The 21,997-nt window shown below is 43.2% G+C and overlaps 1 long non-coding RNA gene across 1 annotated transcript in view; it reads left to right on the top strand.

Moving 5' to 3' along the window:
• Positions 1–21,997, top strand: part of LOC130356194 (uncharacterized) — a 59,597-nt gene that overhangs the window by 21,746 nt on the left and 15,854 nt on the right. The window contains exon 2 of the long non-coding RNA XR_008888808.1: positions 10,690–10,744. This is a non-coding gene — a long non-coding RNA (uncharacterized LOC130356194). The remainder of the gene's footprint in view (positions 1–10,689; positions 10,745–21,997) is intronic.

Here is a 21,997-nt window from a genome sequence, read left to right as displayed (position 1 = left end):
GCTAGATAGTCTTGTGTGAGAGTAAAGAGATGGAGTCACGGAGATTATAGACATGGGCATAAAATGATTTAAACGCGTTTGCAATATCCATCGGTATGTCATTTATCCTTCATAAATGGGTGTATCAAGTACGGGACTCGAGACTGGAGTTGGCGTTTTTTTAAGCGATGGGCAAGAAGTTTGCCCACTTTGTTATTTTGAGAGTAATATTTCGCTTGGAGCTTACTATATGATTTTTCATATGCAGAGAGTAGCAGACAGCGTAGATTGCTCCTCGTGGCAGCGGCATCAGCAGCATGTGCAGAAGAAGGGGAGGTTTGATTAAGCCGCTCAGCTAACTGAAGGCGGTCTAAAGTATCCTCCATTCATTGAGTTCTCTGCTTCTTCAGAATCGATCCATACTTGATACAATTGCCACAAATCATTTTTTTTAAGGCAAAATAACCAGTGAGGTCAGATGTCAAATGTTTGGCATAAGTAGGGTTAGACCAAAGATAGGGATTGCTTCGCCATGTGTATGTAGGGGGAGAAGAAATGCTATCACTAAGTTGTAACGTCACTGCCGCATGGTCCGACCATTTGATAGGCTCAATGGTGGCACATCTAACGGAGTGAGGCAGGATCAGTTAATATCATATCTTTCCATGAGTAGGTGAGTAGGTATTATGGACTCCGGATAGGAAAGTATATTCCCTCTCAGTAGCGTGGTGAAGACTCCATAAGTCCTGCTCCAAAAGGAAGTGAGGATAAGCGAGAGGTAGAGTTAGAGTCATGAGTAGGGTCAGAGACAAAGTTTAGATCTCTGCATACAAGTAAAGAACACCAGGGCGCTTTGCGAGTATCCCTAGTGAGACGTCTCAGAAATCTCAGCTGACCCATGTTAGGAGCATACACTGAAAGTATGGTCAGGAGGGAGGGGTTGATGGTGCAACGTAAGGTTACGTACTGACCTTACTTATCCCCTGTGACATCATGTAAACGAGACTGTGTTTTTTGATTGCGATAAGAACCCCACTGAACTTTGTGCTAAAATGAGTTTGAAAGACACTTTGGTAAGCAGGATGGCATATTTGGTGGGCACCTTTTGCAAGGAGGGGAGTCTCCTGGGCGCATAAAACATCGCAATCCAGTGACTGAGCCTCTCTCCAAAGATGGGATTGTTTGTGTGGAGCATTGAGACCATTCACATTAATGCTGACTATAGTAATAACTAACTAAACGATTAACGACTAACACCTAACTAAACAATAGAGATATTTTCCATGAGTAGTAGCTTGAAACCTGGTAAAGGAAGACAGGATGCACCCCCAAGCGGGCATGCGCCTACCTAGATATAGTAGACATTGCACCAGAAAAATCATACGGAAACATCACCACTAGTACAGAAATAAACAATAACATAAAAAACATGAATAGGAAACAAAAAAAAGGACTTAGAAAAAAAAAGATGACACATAGGGTGTATAGTCACCCAACTGTGAGTGGGGGTTAGAGTCCACTCTGAAGCCAAGGGCGGAGGATCACAGTGCCAGGGCCTGCAGAATAAAGAGGAAGAAATTACTGCCTATGAGGGCATCAGGCTACAGACCAGTCTTTATCCAGGTGGGTTTGAAGGGATTGCTGTGGAGTTGCAATGCCCCAATTTTAGTGGAGCGCACTACGTCGATAAAATCATTGTGCTGGATTAGCAGACACATAGGGAAACCCAAACGATATGGGATTTTTGCAGAACATAAGGCAGAAGTAACAGGTATCAGGGTTCTGCACACTTGGAGTGTAGCTGCAGAGAGATCAGCATATACAGATACTCTGTGGAATGTTGCAGGGAGGCCCTTGTTGCATCTGTTATATTCCATTAAATGTTCTTTTATACCAAAGAAATGGATGCGGGCAATGATATTGCGGGGTACAGAGTCCTCCAAATGTTTCAGCCGTGAAATCTGGTGAGCCCAGTCGAGCCCGCTCGGATTGTACATGTAGGAAGAGCGGCATGTATTAAGGAATGGACATAGTCCGGAATGTCAGCGGGAGCTACTGACTCTTCTGCCACCTTCGCTTTCAATGCAATAACATCGTCTTCCATGCTGTTGTGTGAGTCTATCAGGGAGTTGTGGGAATCTGCAAATTCCCCAAATTTTACTTCCAGGTGATCGAGGTCACCCAGGTCAGCTACAGCAGGGGTAACCACATGCTGCATGTCTTTTAAAAAGGTGGACCATAAGAGTAATAGCATGTCCTTCATTGTGGAGTCTGTCAGTTGCTGGCCAGTTACAGGGAGGGTTGCTAGTATGTCCCCTTATGAAGAGGGAAGCAAAGGAGATGTGTCCCTTTGTCTTACCCTGAGATTCGACATAGCAGAGGCCCGTCCTTGAGGTCGAGAGGGTGAGGTAGCAGAAGGGAGACTCGCCTGAGAACGAGGAGACGCTTCAGGGGAGGATCTCCTTCTATGGCGGCTGTGCCAGACTTCTGGGTCCTCCGCATGAGGCAGCTGAGTCACGGCATCTCCGGAGAGGTCAGCAGGATAATGTGCGGACTGAGAGAGATGGAGCTTCAGGTCTGATAGGAGCACCGACGGGAGGCAGATGAGGAAGCATTGTGTGCTTCAGCGGTCAGGGCGCAGGCCGCCGGAGACCGCGCTGGAGAGTAGCTGCCGGCGCCATCTTGGGTGGAGGCTGAGCGGGGAGTAAAGCTGAACTTTTTCAGTGATCCGGGCCGCAGATGTTTTCACTGCTTCACCGGCATAGTGAGCGGTTGTTTAGGAATTGGGCAGTGCGAAATTAGATGGCAGTATGATGGAAATAGGTCGCTTTAGCAGGTAAGCATGCAGAGCTCTCTTAACAAGCGACCATCTGATTCAGCAGCCAGGCCATGACCCCCCTTATCTACTTTTTAAGTTCATGATGTTTCTTTCTCAGTTCAGAAAAAAAAAAAAAACATTTTCAAAATGATTCTAGGCTCTTGCTTTCCGGAGGCTCAGAAGGCAGTAAGCTCTTTTTCACACAGTGCAATTCTAGTGCAGAACCCATAAAATGATGTTGAAAGAGCAATTAAAGTATAAATATAGTATACCAAAGGCTAAATCTAAGGCGTCTACATTATGAGAATCATTTAATAAAGTAAGTCCACAGGGAATAAATCAGGGTTCACTCAGGGCGTTTGCAGTGTGGCTCGGCCTTTGTGGTATCACCACAGCAGCCAGATGTGCGCTGTTAGTGAATGAGGATTTATACTTGAATGAGAATTTCTCACACATTGGCCCTCATATACTATTGCAAGCCCGACATGTTTTGTCGGGTTGTACGCCAGATTCTGTCGCATTGCGCCAGAAATTCTGTCTGCGCCATATTTTGCGCCAGAATTTACGCCAGAATTGGAAAACCCCCGACTAACTCTACATTTTGCCAAGAAAATATTTTGCTAAGAAAAAGGGGGCGTGGATGCTGGGGAAAGGGGGCATGGTCTTTGAAAAGGGGCGTGTTCCCGACATTTTCACAAAAAAACTATATATTTACTAAGGTTTCCACATAAAATGTGGTGGATTTGAGATGAGGAAAACCCTACAGATCAGAGAATGTGTAAAAAAAAAAAAAAGCAAAGTGTAGGGAAAAGTGCAAAATGTAGGGAAACCTTAGTAAATACCGTGGAAAGTAAATTGTAGGGAATGAAAACCCACAAAGAAACCTACACAACACTCTTAGTAAATAAGGGCCATTGAGTTTTTTTGGTTAGAACAGTCTGAGACCATTTTGTCAATGCCTTAATATAGTTTGTAAGACTGAAAAAAAAAATCATGCTTTACTTTAACGAAGAAATCTATGGTCAAGAATCTCTCTTCATAATTGAAGACGCAATGTGACGTTTTGTCTGCGACGCTGAGATGTGCAGCACAGCAGAGAACGGGCGCCACGATAACAGAGGCTGTAAGGGAGCAAGGGAGGTAAGTACAGTTTTTTATTTTATTTTATCAGACAGCTTAAAGAGTAGCTTAAAAATTGAGGTTTGCACAATTTTTTTTAAACTTTTTTTTTTTACACATAAAAGCATGCCTAAATAAAAAATAAAATTCCTCCTGTTGTCTCAAGTGTTTGCTTACTGAGTACTTAAAAAAAAAAAAATCCCAGCCCAAAAACTCGCTTTACTATAAAAAAATATATATATATATATATATATATATATATATATATATAAGATGTGCTAGCTGGATAGTGGAATTAAAGGGGTACTCCGGTGGATTATTATTTTTTTTTTAAATCAACTGGTGCCAGAAAGTTATACAGATTTGTAAATTACTTCTATTTAAACATCTTAATCCTTCCGGTACTTATTAGCTGCTGTTTGATCCACAGGAAGTTCTTTTCTTTTTGAATTTATTTTCTGTCTGACCACAGTTCTCTCTGCTGACACCTCTGCCCATATCAGGAACTCTCCATGTCAGAAACAAATCACCATAGCAAACCTATCCTGCTCTGGACAGTTCCTGACATGGACAAAGGTGTCAGATCACTGTGGTCAGACAGAAAATAAATTCAAAAAGAAAAGAACTTCCTGTGGAGCATACAGCAGCTGATAAGTACTGGAAGGATTAAAGGGGTACTCCAGCACTAAGACATCTTATCCTCTATCCAAAGGATAGGGGATAAGATGCCTGATCGCGGGGTCCGGAGCATTGTGACGTCACGGCCCAGCCCCCGTGTGATGACACGCTCCGCCCCCTCAATGCAAGCCTATGTGAGGGGGTGTGACATCTGTCACGCCCCCTCCCCATAGGCTTGCATTGAGGGGGTGGGGCCGTGATGTGACACGGGGTGGGGCTGTGACGTCACAGTGCTCCGGCCCCCGTGATCGCCAGTAATCAGACCAAGAGCGAACGTGCTCGGGGGACTGATTTTAACGGTGTGCTGCATGCAAGATCACGGGGGTCCCCAGCAGCGATCAGGCATCTTATCCCCTATCCTTTGGCTAAGATGTCTTAGCGCCGGAGTACCCCTTTAAGATTTTTATATAGAAGCAATTTACAAATCTGTTAAACTTTCTGGCACCAGTTGATTAAAAAAAAAAGTTTTCCTGTGGAGTACCCCTTTAAATAGCAATGAACAAGATGCAGAATCAGAAACAGTGGCAGTAATATACAACCTAAACAGTGACCCCGCTCATAAAAATGTGTTATCACTATGTAGTCAGACATGAAGGTTAGAATAAACTCGTACGACTGCAGTTTGCAGGTGTATTTCAGAATCATTAAAAGCAGTAACTGGTTAAACTGGCTGTTATTATAATCTGACAAGGACACAGTTAAGATAAAGAGGTGGGGAAGGCCAAGAAAAATCGGTTGGCTAGCATAGGTGCAGATGAGAAGGAAGGGGGCAGCAGATGGGACAGATAAGGCACACACAAAAAAGTGATGTATAGAGTTGATCTTTATGGGGCTATTCCCTTTGCTGCTTCTGGTGTAAATTAACTGGCTACACTTTTCTCTTTTGTAATTTCATATAGCCAGTTTTCTACCTTGAAGGTATAGGTGACTATATACATTAAAGGGAAACTGTCAGCAGGTTAGAAAAATATAACCTGCTTGATATTGACTAATAGGAAACAGGACCATGATTAACAGAGAACATTTATTATGCCTCTCCGCTGCGCCTTTGTGTATATTTATTATGCCTCTCCGCTGCGCCTTTGTGTATATTTATTATGCCTCTCCGCTGCGCCTTTGTGTATATTTATTATGCCTCTCCGCTGCGCCTTTGTGTATATTTATTATGCCTCTCTGCTGTGCCTTTGTGTTCAGTGCCCTCTGCAGTGTAACTTGGAACTGCAGAGGGTCAGATGAATATTTATGAGGAGGCGCTGTAGAGGGTGGGTCTGTGCACCTAGGAGTAAAGTAAGGCCCCAGTGCACCGAATGTCCGAATTTACATACTAATAAAAATTCATTTAATTAACAAACAGCACTATGGAGAGGCATAATAATAAATGTTTTACTATGGTTAAAGTTTTTATCTTCTTAATATAGTGATGTTCTACTAGAATCCATCCATTTAGATTCCAACACTGCATGAAGTTGCACTTCTCCAGGAACAAACATGATTCTATGTTTTGCGGAGATCCATATGTCCAACTTCTCCTTGGCCTTTGCTCAGTGGAATCCCTCATGAAAACTTCTTCTTTCTTCCTTAAAGACCTATGGCCTCCCAAAGGATAGGGGATAAGATGTCTGATCACGGGGGGGGGGGGGGGGTCCAGCCATTGACATCCGCTGGGACATCGTGTTCTCAGGGCCGGCGTCACAGCGTTCTGAACATGGAAGCTTGAAGCTAGTACATAGCCGTCATGCCTCCTTCCATAGACATGAATGGAGGGGGCGTGACAGCTGTGGTCGCCCATCATCCGGTACTTAGTTCACTCTGCGCACCGCGGCTAAATCCCCGTGATCAGACATCTTATAGGCTTAATACCAAAAAGGCAACACTGAAATATAGCAGCACACCAAAAGTAATGTAAATGGACACATCTTTATTGTACAAAAACTTCCTTTAAACACTACAAATATTACACTTTTGAAGGACTAAATAAAATCAATTAAAATTGGCTCAATAGGAGCCTAAGCACAACCCTAGGGAGGGGCCATGAATCCCCTCTCCTAGAAATTGACAACCGTCCTTTAAGATGTTATACAATTAAAATACGCCATACAGAATTGCACCATATACTATTAGAAATGAAGATGCAAAAAACACAATAGGAATGAGACCATTTAGGGAAACAATAGTAAGGTGCTAGTAAATAATGACACAAATATCCCAAAGACATGAATAGTGTGAATACTGCAAAGTCCTGTTCCCCAGTGTGTTGCCACAATCCCATCAATAAATACTTGCAACAATGAACAATGCATAGCGTCGCAGACTGGATGGAGAGACCAGATGATGATGGTAAGTAATGAGGACGGGGCCACAAAGGACCCCACGCTTTTCTGTCGCTACTGAGGCGACTTCCTCAGGGGTGTTGTTTTACATCTCCATTTCTAATGATATATGGTGCAATTCTGTATGGAGTATTTTAATTGTATAACATCTTAGAGGACGGGAATCCCAGGGTCAAAGGATTTATGATTATTTTGACCTTAATTCCAATGGGGTCTTTTGCAGTATCTCCATAACCATTCATAACTGTGATGACTGGTTCTGCCACAACTCATAGGGTTAATGATTTCTAGCCCTGTTGTTTGTTTTGGTTGCTGGGATGACATCTCTGTGCTCCTGGGTGGGATTAAGCTTGCTTAGCCAATTAGAGTCCTCCTGGTTGCAGCTCAGGCATATATAAGGAGGCCCTTTTCAGTCATTCTCCGCTTGTGACAGTTGTTAGTAACTTATCTAGATATCTCTCTGCTCATTCTGTTTATTCAGTTTTTTTACTTTTGTCTTGGTTTTTGACTTCCCTTTGATACTCTGTTACTGTACTTCATGCTCTCCAGGTTTAGACTCCGCCCTCTGACTACGTATTTTTGTGTGTGCGTGTTTAGGTTTGTTTTCCGTTAGTTGCGTACCTCCAGCCTTTCCCGACCTTTAGTCAGTTTTGTAGTTTTATTGTTTTGACTTTTTGACTGTCCTTCAATTATTTAGGAAGGGACCTTCACCGGGGTTATGGACCTGTCATCTAGGGCAGGTACGTAAGTAGGCAGGGACAGGGGAGTGGGTGAGAATAGCAGGGCTGTGGAGTCGGTGTCAAAGAGTCGGACGAAATTTTGGGTACCTGGAGTCGGACTCCGAGTCGGCAAACAATTTAGATTGGACAAAAAAGAAAAGCAAGTTTAAATGTCCCAATTCACAAATAGTTATAATTAATGACTTCTCTGCTGTAAGAATAAAGATCAATGCATGCAGTGCCTCACATAACCGCAAAACAAACACGTTAAGTGACCGTGAAGAAGCATGCTTTTCATGTGCTTCACTATATGGCACGCAATGCACTATTAGGAGCGGCAATACTTATACTTTCCATAGTGTTGTATTCTGCTGTTACAGGGAACCCATGAGTAACCTAGCCTCTCATTGATAAGGGATAAAGTAAATATGTTTTTTGCAGGACTAGAGACACTTGTATAAGTGAAGGGAATGGAGGGTCAATAGTTCAAGACTGAAGCTGTAAACCATTGGAAAAACTGCTGCCATTCAGCTAAGGCTATAAAAACTTGTAAACTCCGATTGTTAGCTTAAACTTTAAACATGAATATGGGATTCTACTAGGGAAATCATGTTTTATAATAAATGCCCCTTCCTGGATCCTCCTACTGCCCTATCTTCAGCAGCAGATCAGCACAGAAAAAGGAGAAGGCAGCAGCTTCTGCCCAACTACCTCTCTCTGCTAGAAGAGCTTAGAAGAACTTGGTGGAACAACTTCTTGGGTTTACCTGTAAGTGTTTATAAATACATTCGCATATTAATACAGAGGAGTCGGGGTCGGAGTCGGAAGTACAAAAAACTGTGGAGTCTGCGTCGGAACATTTATCTACCGACTCCACAGCCCTGGAGAATAGTGTGCACTCCTTCCTGGCCCAGACGTGACAACAACTGTCTCATAGCCACCCTCAAGCCAATCTAAAGAATATCCGATAAATCCAGCAAATACATCCTGTTCTTAATAATGTATGCAATGTAGCTCTCCTCCAGAGGAAAAACATAGCTTCTCACTGCCCCCTATTGGAGGTAGCATTCCTTTGTTTGAAAGTTTTGTTTCCATTCTTTCAACTCTACAGATCTATCCATTCTAATTCATTACTCATATGATTAACCCTATCATGCCAGACCATATTGAAGTGTGATTTAATACTTACCTGCCAGAGAAGGATTTGTGATTGTCTTGGGCTAAATGGCTATGTTGTGAGTCCACCATAACACTGCTGCTTTCTTATTGTGAAATGACTATTTCCTGTTGGAGTTCCCTCCCTCCAACTACAAGTCCCAGGATCCCTTATTTGTAAGTGTGAGGTAACTTTTCATTCTCCCACACATCAGCCACCCACACGGCCCCTGTAGCATAGTGAAATAAATAAAATAAAAATCCCAGAATACTACTTTAAAATTTCCAAACCAGATTTTTGAGCAATGCTCTATTTCACTGAGCATCTATTGTCTCAATCATAAGTTTGACTGAAAAGGGTGGAGAATAGTAGACAGCAATAAGTACCATTTCCTCAAACATGCCCATGTGTCCGATAAATTCTCTCATTTAAAAAGAACTCCAAATTAATCAAATTACTAACCCCTCATGAAAAATTGAGTGATAACTGTCCCTAATCATGGATTTCTTTAAATTTGTAAAGGCTCTAAAGTCATGAGGGTCTCTTGAAGGTAAAATTATTGAAGGAAGGAAATATTTATTTGCTTAAAAAAATAGATACACGTTTTATTCTACTGGCAAGACCTATAAAATTTCATCTTGATCCCTCCCATTCTCATCCAATAATATAAGGATAACCATAATCAATACCATTGGGGGAGGAGAAAGAACAAAAAAAAAAAACACACCCTAACTCTCTAACCCACAATGAGTATGCAGAAATCTTGTTTAAGTTCCCTGTGCTCCATACTTTTATATTTCCTTTTCAGAGGTCATTCTACAGGGAGAAGGGTGCTGAACTTCAGATATTGTAAATAATGTCTTATCTATCTACTGATGTCAGCTTCCAGGTAGGGTCACATGTAACGGATCCGCAGCGTATTTTACGCTGCAGATCCACGATGACCCCACCCTATATTGTGCCTCCAGCTGTTCCCCCCCATGTCCTGCTCACAGCGGCAATGCGCCGCTCCGAGCAGCCACACAGGGACTTGCAAGTCACTGCACACATGCTGGCATATGTGGCTGCTTGGATCGACGCATTGCCGCTACGAGCAGGACACTGGGAGAGCACCTGAAGGCACAATATAGAGTCCGGTCAATGGCAGATCCGCAGTGTAAAATATGCTGCAGATCTGTTTGGTGTGATCCTACCCTCCAGTGTACTCCTGTCTGTCATGAAGGGCATTTTGAGGAAGGGCATTGTTGGGAATTGATCTGTACAAAGGAGAAAATCTCAGCTCAGTTATTCACCCAGTGGCAGGAATGTAAACTGCAAGATTTCAGGAATACAGTATATAGATAGTAAAATGAAAATAAGAAAAAAAAAATCACCAAAAAATCCTAACAATATCATTAACTTAAAAACTTATTTTTAACAAGTAATTTTATGATTGCACATTCCCTTTAAGTTTAGCTGGAAACAAAAGTATGTATGGCACAACTGCATATCTCAATTTCCATTTTACCTGTCTAAAGCTAGCTCTCTGTCTACTTGTTTTTACAGAATAATCTGGATGGATATAGATCCTATTTCCTTTATATTATAGTTCCCCTTGGTTCTGTTAAGAATAAGTATGATGTTCCTCTCCTGCTGGCACAGTAATTCAGGTCTAGGCTGTGATCCCACTGGTCTTGCTTTAGTAGAAAGTCCATGTGCTCTTTCTACGGAAAAGAATTGGGTCAATTTTTCCAATCTAAAAGTTTCCAGTAACCACTTATATTTGTGTCCCTCTTCCCCCTCTCAACTATTTTTATATCCATTAGATCTGTTCTGTCATTTTTCCCACTGTTTTTGCTCCGTTTTCATCTCTTGTAAATCTCAAGCAACATCTGCATGCATATTTTCTAGACCGGGGCCAAAGCACAGGAGACTGATTCCAGGAACATCGGGGAAGCGGCAGAAGGTAAGTTAAAATTGGTTATTTTTATTGAAGCCAGAGCCGATTAAAATGTAAATAAATGAATCACTGGGTAATCCCTTTAAAGGGGTACTCCGCCCCTAGACATCTTATCCCCTATCCAAAGGATAAGGGATAAGATGTCAGATCGCCGTGGTCCCGCTGCTGGGGACCCCGGGGATCGCCGCTGCGGCACTGCGCTATCATTACTGCACAGAGCGAGTTCGCTCTGCACGTAATGACGGGCAATACAGGGGCCGGAGCATCGTTACATCATGGCTCCGCCCCTCGTGACATCATGGCCCGCCCCTTTCAATACAAGTCTATTGGAGGGGGCGTGGCGGTCATCACGCCCCCTGCCATAGATTTGCATTAAGGGGACGGGCCGTGATGTCATGAGGGGCGGAGCCATGATGTCACGCTGCTCAGGCCCCTGTATCGCCCGTCATTACGGGCAGAGCGAACTCGCTCTGTGCAGTAATGATAGCGCAGTGCCGCAGCGGCGTTCCCGGGGGTCGCCAGCAGCGGGACCGTGGCGATCTGACATCTTATCCCCTATCCTTTGGATAGGGGATAAGATGTCTAGGGGCGGAGTACCCCTTTAAGTACATTATACCATAATATGCAGTTAAAGGGGTACTCCAAAGGAAAAAAAATAATTTTTTTAATCAACTGGTGCCAGAAAGTCAAACAGATTTGTAAATTACTTCTTTAAAAAAAATCTTAATCCTTCCAGTACTTATCAGTTGGTATATGCTCCACAGGAAGTTATTTTCTTTTTTAATTTCCTTTCTATCTGACCACAGTGCTCTCTGCTGACACCTCTGTCCATGTCAGGAACTGTCCAGAGCAGGATAGGTTTGCTATGGGGATTTGCTCCTACTCTAGACAGTTCCTAAAATGGACAGGGGTGTCAGGAGAGAGCACTGTGGTCAGACAGAAAGGAAATTCAAAAAGAAAAGAACTTCATGAGGAGGATATAGCAGCTGACAAGTACTGGTAGGATTAAGATTTTTTAATAGAAGTAATTTACAAAGCTGTTTAATTTTCTGGCACCAGTTGATTTAAAAAAAGAAATAAAATAATAATGTTTTCCAGTGGAGTTCCCCTTTAACCTCAATGTGCCATTGTCAGGTATCATGAGCTGCGCTATTCCTTTTGCCATCAGATATTGTCATTTATAACTACAGAACTACAGCTCCATTCAAAATGCTCCATGTAATGAAAGGATGCCACCATTGGTTTAACAAAGTGCTTTAGAAAAAGATATCTGCATGTATCAAAAAAAATAAATAGCCAAGTGGAGGGGAACATTATCCATCTGGGTGTCTGCTAAGGCCATCCTGAGAGGTCATATTCTTTCCTATGTCTCTCAGAAAAAAACAAAAACTGTTGTCCTCCATTCACAAGCTGACCAAGATTTATAAGTATCTTTGTACCTGGGGCACTCTTGAAGCTAAGGATGCCTATGTTCAAGGGAAGAGTGATCTTGATGTAGTGCTGCATGAGCAGGCTTCTTCTCATTTGGCTCATCAGAAGAATGAATATTTCAGCTGGGGCAATAGGGCAGGGAATTTACTAGGCTCTTTAAAGGGGTACTCCGGTGGAAAACAACTTTTTTTTAATCAACTGGTGCCAGAAAGTTAAATTGATTTCTAAATGACTACTAATCAAAAATCTTAATCCTTCCAGTTTTTATCAGCTGCTGTATACTACAGAGGAAGTTCTTTTCTTTTTGAATTTCTTTTCTGTCTGACCACAGTGCTCTCTGCTGACACCTCTGTCCATGTCAGGAACTTTCCAGAGCAAGAACAAATCCCTATAGCAAAACTATCCTGCTCCAGACAGTTCATGACATGGACTGAGGTGTCAGCAGAGAGCGCTGTTGTCAGACAGAAAATAAATTCAAAAAGAAAAGAACTTCCTGAGCATACAGCAGCTGATAAGTACTGGAAGGATTAAGATTTTTAAATAGAAGTAATTTTCAAATCTGTTTAACTTTCTGGCACCAGTTGATTTAAAAAAAAAAAAAATTATTCCACTGGAGTACCCCTTTAACCATGCCTTATCCAACTTCTACCACGGTGTCTCAACTAGTAACTTCTGACAGCTTCCCCAGTTCACAATCTGTAAGGTTTTAGAAACTTTTATGATGAACTTTACTATTTCCCCTCTGATGGCGAGCGAGATGGTGGTGCTTTTCACAGGAAGGTAATGGACAGCCCCAGGGGCGGACACAGACAGCAGAGGGCCCCTGTGCAAAGAATGTGCATGCCCCCCCCCAGCACTGTGCCCCCTCATGTACCTAGACCCCACCGGAGTGCCTTCACTTACCCTGCGCGTGTAGTGTCGCCACTTGCCTTGTCCACCACAGGTGGATGGAACGGCTCCTGAGGTGGGCTCCGGGTGGCCCCTGTCCCTCTCAGTGTGCGGCCCAGGCCCGATGAGTACTCCCCCGGGTCAGCCTGACCCGTATCTAGCTGGGAGGCAGAGGGCAGTGCTCCCCTTTACACTCGCACCCCTGGACTTAGCACGACACCCCTTGGCACCCCATGGTTCCTTGGCTCCTTAGTGATAGAAGTGACTTATAGGCAGGGCCAGACTGGGACCAAAAATAGGCCCATGCATTTTAAAATAAACAACCCATTTTTATGGTGGGGGTCTGACTCATGGGACCCCCATCAATCACCTTGGTTCAAGTGGCTCCCCAGATGTTGGAAAGCTGCAACTCCCATCATGTCTGAAGTGACTACAGCTGATGGGACAGTCAGGAGACTACACAATGATATCAGTGACTACAGCTCTGATGGGACAGTTAGGAAAATACACAATGATATCACTGACCTGAGTGACGTCTTCTCTGTGGTCTTTACTTTTCTTCTTCATCTGGTCCAGACACCAGGATTCCTTCCATCTTCTCTACAGAGTCTGACACCTGGACACATCATTGGTTCCTTAATTTGTCAGTAGATTCTCACCCTCTGTGTGATGACAATAATCATTATAACCTTGCCAAATACTGTACCCCCTGAATATAATGCTGCCATCCACTGTACCCCCTGAATACTGCCAACCACTGTACCCCTAACTATAATACTGCCAACTACTGTACCCCTGAATACTATTGCCAAATACTGTACCCCTGAATATAATACTGCCAACCACTGTACTCCATGAATGTAATACTGCCACACACTGTACCCTGAATATAATACTGCCAACTACTGTACCCTGAATATAATACTGCCAACCACTGTACTCCATGAATATAATACTGCCAAATACTGTACCAATAAATATAATACTGCCAACCAATGTACCCCTGAATATAATACTTCCAAATACTGTACCCCTGAATATAATACTGCCAACCACTGTACTCCATGAATATAATACTGCCAACCACTGTACCCCTGAATATAATACTGCCAACCACTGTACTCCATGAATATAATACTGCCAACCATTGTACTCCATGAATATAATACTGCCAACCACTGTACTCCATGAATATAATACTGCCAAATACTATACCACTGAATATAATACTGCCAACCAATGTACCCCTGAATATAATACTGCCAAATACTGTACCCCTGAATATATTACTGCCAACCACTGTACTCCATTAATATAATACTGCCAAATACTGTACCAATAAATATAATACTGCCAACCAATGTACCCCTGAATATAATACTTCCAAATACTGTACCCCTGAATATAATACTGCCAACCACTGTACTCCATGAATATAATACTGCCAACCACTGTACTCCTGAATATAATACTGCCAACCACTGTACTCCATGAATATAATACTGCCAACCATTGTACTTCATGAATATAATACTGCCAAATACTGTACCCCTGAATATATTACTGCCAACCACTGTACTCCATTAATATAATACTGCCAACCACTGTACTCCATGAATATAATGCTGCCAAATACTGTACCCCTGAATATAATACTGCCAACCACTGTACTCCATGAATATAATACTGCCAACCACTGTACTCCTGAATATAATACTGCCAACCACTGTACTCCATGAATATAATACTGCCAACCATTGTACTCCATGAATATAATACTGCCAAATACTATACCACTGAATATAATACTGCCAACCAATGTACCCCTGAATATAATACTGCCAAATACTGTACCCCTGAATATATTACTGCCAACCACTGTACTCCATTAATATAATACTGCCAACCACTGTACTCCATGAATATAATGCTGCCAAATACTGTACCATCCACTGAATCACCCCATACACCCCACGCACTCCATCCTCAGTCTCCTCATCACCCCATACACCCCACGCAACCCATCCTCAGTCTCCTCATCACCCCCATACACCCCACGCACCCCATCCTCAGTCTCATCACCCCATACACCCCACACAACCCATCCTCAGTCTCCTCATCACCCCCATACACCCCACGCACCTCATCCTCAGTCTCATCACCCCATCCACCCCACACAACCCATCCTCGGTCTCCTCATCACCCCACGCACTCCATCCTCAGTCTCCTCATCACCCCATACACCCCATCTTCAGTCTCCTCATCACCCCATACACCCCATCCTCAGTCTCCTCATCACCCCATACACCCCACACACTCCATCCTCGGTCTCCTCATCACCCCATGCACTCCATCCTCAGTCTCCTCATCACCCCCATATACCCCATCTTCAGTCTCCTCATCACCCCCATACACCCCACGCACCCCATCCTCAGTCTCATCACCCCCCATACACCCCACACACCCCATCTTCAGTCTCATCACCCCATACACCCCACACAACCCATCCTCAGTCTCCTCATCACCCCATACACCCCACACACCCCATCTTCAGTCTCCTCATCACCCCATACACCCCACGCACCCCATCCTCAGTCTCCTCATCACCCCATGCACCCCATCCTCAGCCTCCTCATCACCCCATACACCCCATGCACTCCATCCTCAGTCTCCTCATCACCCCATGCACTCCATCCTCAGTCTCCTCATTACCCCATGCACTCCATCCTCAGTCTCCTCATCACCCCATGCACTCCATCCTCAGTCTCCTCATCACCCCATGCACTCCATCCTCAGTCTCCTCATCACCCCATATACCCCACGCACCCCATCCTCAGTCTCCTCATCACCCCATACACCCCACGCACCCCATCCTCAGTCTCCTCATCACCCCATACACCCCACGCACTCCATCCTCAGTCTCCTCATCACCCCATACACCCCACGCACCCCATCCTCAGTCTCCTCATCACCCCATACACCCCACGCACCCCATCCTCAGTCTCCTCTACACCCCATACACCCCACGCACTCCATCCTCAGTCTCCTCATCACCCCATGCACTCCATCCTCAGTCTCCTCATCACCCCATATACCTTAAGCACCTCATCATTATTACACAGCTGACGGCCCCCCCCCCCGGTCCTTCTCATCAACATTAAATCCCCTAATCACTACACCCCTGACCCCCCTTCTGGTCCTCCTTATCAACAGTATGCTCTCCCAGACCCCCAATCCTCCTTATCATTACACCACCAACCTCTTCAATACCCCCTCCAGTCCTCTTCATCATCATTACAATCCCCCCCCCCCACCACCCTGCACCGATTGTCGCTCTCCCCACCTCATCTGCTCAGCGATGCGGCCGTGTGAGGCGGGAGGGTTTGCTGCTCCTGTCGCTTCTGCCGGGGTCAGAGGCCATGACACGTGACGTCAGGGGCTTGGAACAGACGTGCATGCCTGCGCTGGGCACGTCTGTTCCCATCAGCCCCTGGCCTGTCCGCCTCGCCCGGCCGGTTTAAAAGTAAATTACTGCTGTCAGCGGCAGGTCCGGGACCTGTTGCTGCAGCATATAGTATGAAGTACTGGCAGGGGGCCCTGCAGGGGCCCAGACTGTGAGGCCCAGGTCACAACTAGGTGGGCCCTCTAACACGCTGGGCCCCTGTGCAGCCGAACCGGCTGAACAGGTGATATGTGGACAGCCCTATTACTGTGGAAGAGGTAGAATCAGTTATTAAACCACTCAAATTGTGTAAGTCCCTAGCTGTATGAGGGCTCATTTTGTGTGATGATCTGTCCTTTTTAACAGTAAAACTTTTGCATATATGTGAAATTTAGGTAATTTTTTGGGGATGTGATGTGGTCAAAAATCTGCAATTTTAACTTTCAGTGACATAGCAGCTACCATATGCTAACTCTGACCATAGGCTACTGAACAGATTACTGTATTGCAGAGAGACCCTTGTTCAGCCTTGTTATTCTCTCTTATTATCCCTTTCTGGATATGAAGACTTAAACACTTTGGGGGAGATTTATCAAGACCTGTCCAGAGAAAAAGTTGCCCAGTTACCCATGGCAACAAATCAGATCTTTTCTTTCATTTTTCAGAGGCCTTTTCAAAAATGAAAGAAGCGATCTGATTTCTATGTGCAACTCAGCAACTTTTCCTCTGGACATTTTTTGACAAATCTCCCCCTTTATCCTCAAGGCATAAACAGGAACATGAACAAAAACAGTGACAGGATTTTACCAGGCCTAGACTATTGACTACCAGGTTTTACCTTTTGCAAATAAACTGAAAGTATCCTTTACACATTTATGCAGTATGGCTAAAGATAAGAATAGAAGCTGGAACATTGGTACTGAGACACTACACATCTTTATATTAAAAAAGAGACCCTTGAGCTAAGCTCAACTTTGTCTTTTGCTTGCTTGAGTTTGTAAGTGGAAAAATCTAAACAGGCTCTTTTTGCTCGGATACACTCTGCCATTGATATTGCCTTTATAGTGTGTGCCAGATGGCATGAAGTCCCTTCTAAAATGGTGTTCCCTTCTTGGAGTGTCTGATAATAATGCCATGACGATCCTCACCTATCACACTCAAATCTAGGAACACTGTCCCTTTCTGCGCAACTGTAGCCATAAATTTGAGATAATCTTCATTATTACTTAATGTAATAAAGATTTTCATAGGGTTAAACAGATCTTCATTCAGAGCATTACTATACACATTGTGCTTTTTAGCTTCATTAGCTCCCCTGAGAAAAGTTCTGGCTTTGTACTCAGGCTCTGAACCCATTGCTGATTCTGTTCTTGGATTCATCTCTACCACATATGGACAGCAAATGTTCAGAATTGTAAGCAAAGCTAATGCAACATTCATCAACATATAGCAATAAGAACAATTTGAGCTGAACATATGCAAGTTGTCTCAAAGACTTCTTTTCCCCATGCCAAAATAACTGGAAACAGTTATGGGGTGTCCCAGTAATGCAGTTCCAGCTGTTACCCATTAGATAGTTGCCGGTGGCTGAGATACTTAAGGATTGCTGGATATGTATTGTGTATTACTGGAGAATCCTGTATATGTTTTTCCTTGCCTTGCACTTAACGTTTATGCATACACTGAGGTAACCAGGATGCTCAGGGTTAATATTTTGGACGTGTACGGCCGAACTAGTCATTTGGTCACATGTCTGCTCCTGACCAACCATTGCAGAAGAAAGTCCTTTTTGCCACCTTTCTCTCCTGGGACAATATGAGATCCCAAACCTGTTCTAGTCAGTCAGAGTTGTGGTTTGGGCCTAGCCAGAACCACATGTGTATCCCTCAGCTTCCTGAGGAGTCTAGTGGACCTAGTAGATTTCCTTTTTGCACCACGGTAAACCAACCCATTAAAATATCCCCCCCCCCCCTACAAAATGTTATGCTTGTTCCAGTAAGTCATGGGTCAGGTGAGGGAAATATGGCGCAGGCCCATGAGTTGGGAAGGTGTCCTTACCAGCTGACATCTGCTGGTAGTGACGGATATCGAAGATCACCAGCGATCACAGCATTTACACATTGAATCCTGGTAATCCTTGGTGTCTAGAAGACCTATCGTCACCCCTGCTATGTAATTGTGGGGTGCTGATGGGTTGCTGGGGAAGTCCGGGGCTTTAACTTTGTTCCTCAGGCTTTCATAAATTAGCGATTTTTAATGGCTGCCTTAGGCAGCTAATCACAATTGAGTGCCTATTACGTAAATCAATGTAATGCATTTGGATTACATTTATCTATGGCTTGTGATAGGCCCCTGTAAAAAAAAAAGTAATTTTTTTTAAAATAAAATATAAAAAAATGACTTTTTTAAAATTTTAAAATTTTAATCACTGTCCCTTTTCCATTTTTTAAATAAAACTCAAAAAACATATTTGGTATCACTGCATGCGTAAATGCCCAAACTATTAATTTTTGCATTCTTGATCCTGCACTGTCAACTGCGTAAAAGCAAAAAAAAATAAAAAAAAAATATATATATATATAATACTTCCAAATGCCAAAATTGCTGATTTTTGGTCACATCCCAGAAAGGATGTAATTAAAAGTGAAAAAAAAAAAAACAGAACTAAACAAAAGTTGTACTGTTAAAAACTACAGCCCATGGAGCAAATAAACCCTAAGGCTTGAATTCCACTGAGATTTTTCATGCAAAAACGGCGATAAAAACGCCCATTTTGCCGCATGGCGTTTTTTCTGCGGCCAGATGTTAGCTGCAAATCAAAAGTGAACTGCAAAATGCCAGATCCACTTGGCGTTTTTCATTTTGACGTTTTTTTTTTTTTTATCCTTTTGGCATTCTTCAGCTCTTTTGGGCTCAAAAACGTCCTCAAATTCAGAGTATGTTTTTTTCGGGAAAATCTTGGCGTTTTCCTTCCATAGAAGTCTATGGGAATGAAAAAACGCCAAGAAAAACGCCATGTGAGTTTTAACTTTGGTGTTTTTTTCAGGTGGTTTTTATTCTTTTTTTGGACATTAGCAATCCAAAAAAGTGATGAAAATACCTTTTTTTTGTTAAATTTCGTAAGGTACCATTAAAAAAAATAATAAAAAGGTACAGTAGTGATGGAAAAAATTGTATTTAACAACATATATATTTTTTAGAACCACATTTTTATTCATTTTTAAACAGGGATCAGTTTATGTGGGCGGGCAGGGAACTAAAAATCTAGCCAGCAATATAAAAAATGTAGAAAGGGGCCATTTAATTATAAAAATTATATATTTTTTATAATGAATTTAGTAAAACTTTTTATTAGTAATGTATTTTAATTATGTGTTTAATAAAGTATGTGTTTTATTTTTTAGATCTTTTTAGGTAGTACTGTGGTGTCTCACTACAGCTACATAGTCCTTTATTACCTGTAGGCCCTGTCAGGTAGAGTCCCTCAGTGACCTGGGGGCTCCCCTGCAGGGACTCGTTGTGTTATCTTCCTAGTTTATTAAATGTAGTGTATGTTACCTTAAGACAATAGATAGGATTCTAATGTATAGATAGTATATAGGGCCTTTGGAGGACTCCAAGGACCTGTGTGAGTAAGCTGATCACATGTTGTGTTATACTGTTATATGATTTGTTGCAATATGTAATCCCAAAGAGCATCAGGTTTAACCTATGACCCACAGCTTGACCAATGGGCTATAGTCCAGCCCCCTCACTATATAAGGGGCAGCCATCTTTAATTCAGTCTCTTAGCTTTATCACCTGCTGCTGAGAACAAGTCTTTGCTGAAGCAGCTACCAGAGAATCTCAGGACAGTGTTCAGCATCTGGAGTTCCACAAAGCTACAAACCTCCAGTAAGTCAAGTCTATGTCTGCTGTCACTGAAGTTAGTCCTGCACATAGTCAAGTCCAGTCTATTAACCATCAAGTCTAAATTACAAGTCCATGTCAAGTCTATTACAAGTGTTGGTCCAGCAAGCTGTGAGGTCCTCTGGGTACTGGTCACATCTCTGGGACAATCTGGCCATAGCTGTGAAGATAATTACACCTGTCTTCTATTCAGTAAAGCCTTCGTTTTTCCATAACTGGTTGTGGACTCTTTATTCACTGCTAGCCCATGGGATTACAGAGAATCTGGGTTTTGTGGTGTTCCGGAACCCGAAAACCACACTGGTGTCATGAACACATAGGGGTTAATACCACCAGACCCCGGGGTTAATAACATCTGATCCCACCACTCACTGCAACACCCGTGGCCCTGCCACTACTCACTATAGTGGCACACCACAGTACTACTACTCCCAGCATGGGAGTAGTAGTACCTGTACTCATAGACAGATCGCAGCGGGTGTCACTTCTGACACCTGCTCCGATCCTCTAGTATAAGCTATAGAAGCCTCGGCCGGCCACACTTCTCTGCTCCACTGCCCGCACTATACTCCACTGTGATTTGAAGTTCTCTTCACTTCACAGATTCATATTTCCCTGAGCGCTGTGATTGGCTAGATGGTGTTGGCCAATCACAACTCTCAGCAGCATATACGAATCTGTGATGTGAAGATAACTTCACATCACAGCGGAGTATAGTGTCGAGCAGGGGACCAGACAAGTGTGGCTGCCGCCCGCTTCTATAGCTTATACCAGAGGATTGCAGCAGGTGTCAGGAGTGACACTCGCTGTGATCGGACCTTAACTGTAGGTACTACTACTCCCAACATGGAGCACACTCTGCTCCATTCTGGGAGCTGTAGTACCTGCATTAATAGACAGATCGCAAGGGGTGTCAGAAGTGACACCGGGGCCATCTGTCTATTAGTACAGATACTACAGCTCCCAGCATGGAGCAGAGTGTTCTCCATGTTGGGAGCAGTAGTACCTGCAGTAAGGGACAGATCACAAAAAGTGTCACTCCTGACACCTGTTGCGATCGTCCTGATGTGAATTTTGGGACTCAGCTGATTTTGGGACAGAGCCGGGAGAACTGCTGATGCTGAGGAGTAGATATAAGTCGTATATCTACTGCCCAGGAAGAACTTACAGTGAGCCTGCAATGTGTATACAGTATACACACTGCTGGATTACTTAAAGGAGTACTCCAGGAAAAAAAAAATTATATCAACTGGCTCCAGAAAGTTAAACAGATTTGTAAATTACTTCTATTAAAAAATCTTAATCCTTCCAATAATTATCAGCTGCTGCAGCTGAGTTGTTCTTTTCTGTCTGACAACAGTACTCTCTGCTGACATCTCTGCTTGTCTTGAGAATTGCACAGAGTAGAAGAGGTTTGCTATGGGAATTTGCTTCTACTCTGGATAGTTCCCGAGTCAGGTGTCATCAGAGAACACTTAGACAGAAAAGAGCAACTTAACTTCAGCAGCTCATAAGTACTAAAAGGATTAAGATTTTTTAATAGAAGTAATTTACTAATCTGTTTAACTCTCTGGAGCCAGTTGAGATAT

Source organism: Hyla sarda, chromosome 2 (genome assembly GCF_029499605.1).
Source record: "Hyla sarda isolate aHylSar1 chromosome 2, aHylSar1.hap1, whole genome shotgun sequence".
Lineage (NCBI taxonomy): Eukaryota > Metazoa > Chordata > Amphibia > Anura > Hylidae > Hyla > Hyla sarda.
Note: the sequence above shows the minus strand (reverse complement) of the source record. Positions and strands in the feature narration are given on the sequence as shown.